Source organism: Boleophthalmus pectinirostris, unplaced genomic scaffold (genome assembly GCF_026225935.1).
Source record: "Boleophthalmus pectinirostris isolate CB_2022bp ecotype Guang Dong unplaced genomic scaffold, ASM2622593v1 HiC_scaffold_3, whole genome shotgun sequence".
Lineage (NCBI taxonomy): Eukaryota > Metazoa > Chordata > Actinopteri > Gobiiformes > Gobiidae > Boleophthalmus > Boleophthalmus pectinirostris.
This window is the reverse complement of record NW_026571299.1, coordinates 15,056,260-15,062,259: the sequence shown is the minus strand read 5'-3', so window position 1 is coordinate 15,062,259 and position 6,000 is coordinate 15,056,260.

Sequence of the window (6,000 nt, the reverse complement as noted above, 5' to 3'; positions counted from 1 at the left end):
TCGAGGTAAAACAGGGTTGCATTATTATTTTAGGGTCAAAGCACAGCAAAAAAGTAATGTAATAAAGCAGACTTATTTTGCAAAGTCGACTTTTCAGAGCTTTTAGCCATGTTACAGTTTTTTCGTCTTGTCATTTACCCTCGCGAAGTTGTATTTGGAGTCGTTTGCATATGTTTAATCACTTATTTTCTGGACATCGTATAGACTCCATTCACATTTACGGCACCAACCAGTAAGAAGTTTGTAAACATGCGATGACAACTTCCTGCAGGCTCTGTTTGTGGTTGTAAGTCTGACAAAATCTAGGAAAAATGAGAAAATGGTCCCGTTTTCTTCATCTAAATGTCATTGTAGTGTTCTGTTGTGTTCGGGTAATCGATAAGTACAACCATACCTCAGTTTTCATCATTTCCCAGAGACAAGGGGCCAAATTCAAGATGATTCCAAACAGCACATACGTATGCTGTCTTCATTTTACCGCTGATCACATTTACTTTAGTGGGTTTTATCACAGTCATAGTTGGAGAGCCCACACTGCAAAAACAAAATCTTGTCAAGTTAAGACGACTTGAATTAAGAAAGTTTTATCACAATTTGAGTCTATTTCATTAGACAAGTTAAATTATCTGCCAGTGGAATAAGACTTTTTGTACTTAAAATATGAAAATACATCTTGCTACACATCAACTTTTTGCACTTAAAATAAGAAACTAAATCAAATGTTGCTTGAATTAAGAAAAACACACTTATTCCATTGGTAGATAATTTTACTTTTCACATTTAATCTACTCAAATAAAATCAAATATCTTTGATTTAAGTCATTTTAACATACCTAGATATTGTTTTGTTTTTTTTGTTTTTTCCAGTGCAGTGTCGGTAACTACACCAGAAGTTGTCATCACATGTTTCCAAACGTCTTCCTGGTTTGTGACGTAAGCGTGAATAGAGCCTATTGCTAATCAATCCCTGTTTTCACTGCCACTAGCATACACCCACTGCTCTTACTTTGTTATACAACTTTATTTTCTTAATTGGCGATACTAGCATAGGTGGAGTTTGCAGGGGTCAGGGGTGGCACTGCCCTCCTAGTGGCTGAAATATGTCACGACATTGAGTCTATAATATGCTCAATACAAATATTTACTTTTTGAAATGTATTAATATTTTGAATATGTCAATAAAACAAAAGGATTGAATGAAATAAATATGATTCCTAGTCTGAACCAGGACTAAACCAGGACTGAACCAGGACTAGACTAGGTCTAAACCAGGACTGAACCAGGTCTAAACTAGGTCTAAAACAGGACTAAACCAAGACTAAACCAGGACTGAACTAGGTGTAAACCAGGTCTAAACCAGGACTAAACCAGGACTAAACCAGGACTGAACCAGGACTAAACCAGGACTAATCTATCTCCCTGGGCATGGAGCTCTGCACCGGTCCTTTCTCCTGCAGTCACCCAACGGTCTACGTGGGCGCACCTCCAGGTCTGTCCCAACACTCAGTCCTGGTTCATTTCTGGTTTAGTCCTGTTTTAGCCCTGGTTCAGTCTTGTCCCTGATGTCTCAGGTCACTATAGGACAGTACTGGAGATATCTTGAGCCTATGCAGGTTGTTTTCACCATTGCTAATAGCTCCGGTTTGACATTTAAGAGAAGTGGGTGAATGGCGTTACCCCATGTACCACACCCACTACACCCCTGATCATGTGTGATGTGCTGTGTAGTTTGGCCTTATGAGAGGCTTATGAACAGCACTGTTGTCTGTGTAACAGCATTAAAACTATTCTGTGTAATGTCACAAAATAGTTATAATGCACAGCAGTGTGGACAGTAAAGTGATAATTTCATTGTACAGGGCGAGGCATTTTGTTACTGTGCACATGGCAATACACACTTTAAATCTTGAAACTAGTGATGTTAAAATGTTTGCCCCCCAGTGCAAAAGTCAAACTCCGCCTATGGATACAAATAGGATTTGGCAGCATCGTATAGTCATTTTGGTACGAATGCAAAAACCCACTGATCCACATCTGTCCATCAGAGTTGCTGACTCTTTGTTGTAATGTTTACAGCAGCATCAGCTCCCACTGGGCACTACAGTTTTCCAACGTAGAAGTCAGTGATCTTGTTTCTTTTATTAAGTCGTTTGCAGGTGTTTTCAGTTAATTGGCTCGAGTGTGACACGACTCCCCCGTGCTGAACATTTTATATTCTACTTTTCTGAGGCACAGAATTTTGGGCTTTCACTATCTGTAAGCCATAAATGTCAAAATGTCAAGAAATAAAGGCTTGAAAACTTCACTCTATATGCCACAAGTCAATTATAATAATATATGGGTTTGACTTTCTGAAATGATGGAACTTTTTCATGATTTTCTTATTCTGTATAAAGCAGGCTCAAATGTTCTTCAAAAATGACTTCAATTAAGATTTTTTTGTTGACTGGATTACTTTAAATGACTTTGTGTACAAATTGTGCTATACAAATGAATAAATAAACTTGACTGTCATTGCTTTGATGGTTCAGAGTTGACTTAGACTTAGACTAAACCAAACTTTATTGATCCACAAGGGAAATTATTTGGACACAGGAGCTCACACATCACAATAAATATAATAACAAAGAGTAAAAATTATAAATGTTAATAATACATTCTAAATAAGTAGCAGTAAAGATGGCGAGAGACAATTATATAAATGTGAATGTACAAGTCAAAATAAAATAGATAAATAATAAAATATAAAAAGGACAGGACACTTTTCCAGGAAAAGAAATACAACATTATCTTCATCAAAGTTTCAATTTCTCAAAGGTTAAATTATTGACTATGCTAAATGTCAAGTTTGATGTATGTTTGTTAAAGATGCACTATGAAATGTTTCTGGTGCAGGCTCTGACACCTGCTTGTCTCCATGGAGATGTTATTGATGCTTTTCAGTGGGTAAACGCAGCCACGTAAGTTTTTAGATCTGAAAATGCAAGTAAATAAATACACAATGGATTCTCAGGAGCCTGCGATCAATACGAGCATTCATGGTCCTGTTTAGGAGTTTGATTTTCAACAAAAAGCTGAAATGAAAATATTATTCACACTGCTCGCTTGTCATTGAAATGTTATTTGAGAGGGTTTGTTAACAGCATAAATCATCTCACATGTTGTAATTCAAACTGAGGGAGCGTTAACACATCCAAAAAAAAGACCACAACAATATTTGGGACTAATTTTCACTCACTAATCCTGGAATAAACAAGGACTAAACCAGGACTACTACCTGGAACTGGAACAAACCAAGTATATTTGTACTAACCAGGACCCAAAATGGACACTGTGAATGCACTTTAAGTCCACTCTTTCAGGTCAGAAGTTCACATCACATGAAATATATCAATTGCTTTGCTTGAAATGTCCGACAGTACAGCTTTAAAGTTACAGAGCTATCTCCGTGGAGACAGGCTTGTGCCGCCGAAGGCCTGGTTTCATGTCATATCTGAGGTGGTGTTTTTCATGGAATCTCTGAGCAATAAAAAACTGTTATTAAAAAAGGATAGGAAAGATTATTACCATACTGTTGATATTCCAGGAAAAGTAATAACATCTCCATGGAGACAAGAAGGTGACAGAAGCTCCACCAGGAAAGTTACTCAAGTTTTCTTTAAGTGCAACTAACACTGAAAAAAAAAAAACATTTTCCACTATCTTTATATCCAACAAATACATTCACAGTTTTCTATTGATGCTTTGCAGCTGGTGTCTTCAACATTCCCTAGGGGTGTGAAGCTAACTGAAGACACTGCTCTGTCTGAAGCTCTGTTACTCAAGTTAGACTTTAATCTGATTTTGGCTTTAACGTAATCTGACCAGAAAGAATATAATTGAAACTTTTCAATTAGCCACTCTCATCTTTTTATTGAAAATCAAACATCTAAACAGGACACTTACACTGATCACAGACTTCTGAAACTGTGTTATTTAAATCCGTTTTGCATTATTTTCCTCAGTTTTCAGAAAATCTTTAAACTTTTTTGACAGTGTTTGCTAATGTGTGCATTTGTGACACCACCAAATTTGTGGAAAGAGCGTGTAAGATTGTGGATTCTCGCATCAGTCATAATCTGAGGGACTTCTGTTGCTGCATTTTTTTTTTTGCTCTATTGTCATTTGCAAACACAAATTTCTGTATTTTGGCTAAAGAAAAGACAATTTATGCTCCTCTTTACTGTTGGTGGTGATCAGATTAGTAAAAAATTGTGATAGTCCTGTTTTAGTACAGATTTAGACCTGATGTAGTCCTGGTTTAATTTTAGTTTAGACCTGGTTTAGCTCAAATTGGTCAAAAATAGGGACAGTTGGGACATTTCTTGTATAAAACTGGGAAAGATTGGTCGGTAGTGATGATCTGGTGAAGAGGGAGCTGAGCCAAAAGACAAAGCTCTCAATTTACTGCTCAGTCTATGTTCCTAACCTCACCTATGGTCTTGAGTTTGGGTAATGACAGAAAGGACGAGATCACGGATACAAGCGGCCGAAATGCATTTCCTCCGCAGGGTGGTTGGGTGTTCCCTTAGAGATAGAGTTAGGAGCTCAGTTATGCTGGAGGAGCTCAAAGTAGGGCCGCTGCTCCTTCATGTCAAGAAGAGCCAGCTGAGGTAGCTCGGGCATCTGTTGCAGATGAGTCTTGGGCGCCTCCCTGGAGAGGTGTTCCGAGCATGTCTCACAGGGAGGAGACCCCGGGTAAGTCCTCGGACACCCTGGAAGGACTATGACTCTCGGCTGGCCTGAGAACACCTCAGGATCGACCTGGAAGAGCTGGAGGTAGTGTGTGTGGAGAGAAAAGTCTGGGAGTCCCTGCTCAGACTGGTGCTCCCGCGACCCGACTCCGGATAAAGCGGAAGAAAATGGATGGATGATGAAGGGAACTTGGACAAATCATCGGTGTTGTATAAATCTGATGGGACAGGGGACACATGGCTCAAAATTGGGACTGTCCCAGGTAAATAGGGATGTCTGGTCACCTTACCTAAGTATTATCTGTTTTAGTCCGATGAGGTTCATTTGGTCTTCTGATAATTTATGTTATTAGGTTCTTTTTTCAGACCAAGATTTTTTTTTTCATACCTGACAGTTTCGACTGCTCACTAGCGGCTGTGACGTGTCTGGTCAGCTGATTTATACAGGTTTTGGCGCTGTCTTCCTACCAGTGGAGGCAGGACGAGGAAGTCGGACTGCAGATGGCGCTGTCGTCCTGCCTCCACTGGTAGGAGGACAGCACCAAACCCTGTATAAATCAGCTGACCGGACACGTCACAGCAACATCACGTGACCACTCTGAGGAAGACCGCTAGTGAGCAGTCGAAACTGTCTGGTATGAAAAAAAAAACTCTTGGTCTGAAAAAAGAACCTAATAACATATATAATATCTGTTTTAATTTATTTTTGGTGAGTTCATATATGTACACAGAATCTGTACTTTTAGTGTTTCCACCAACCTTCCTACAGGTGTAAATTTGCATCCATGTTATAACCTGGCACCAGCATCTTTCCTTTGACTTCTGTCTTGGTTAATGTATTGTTGTGGACTGTCCCTGTACAAATAAAAAGCATACCATACCATACAATACCACGATAACTCCTAGCAAAACATCAATAGGTCTTTATATCCTACATTGCTGTTGTCAATCTGAGCTGCTTCATATTATTAACAACTTTACTTAATGAACGCGCCCGACCCAATTTTAACATGAAAAATTCCCACGTAACTACAACTTCATCATGTACATTGTGTTTGCATGTTTGCTGTGATGTATTAATAATATGAAGTGTGGCCCATATTACTCACTGCTGTCAAATTATGCATGCCTCCTGCCGTTGAGAAATATGTTCAGTCCAAATGTGGGTATATTAGCTGTCATTTTCTCTTATTACATCCCCTCCACAGTACTATCAGATCCATTTGTTATGTAGTTTCTTGAGGCGTTGCTTTGTTTTATGGCCTGG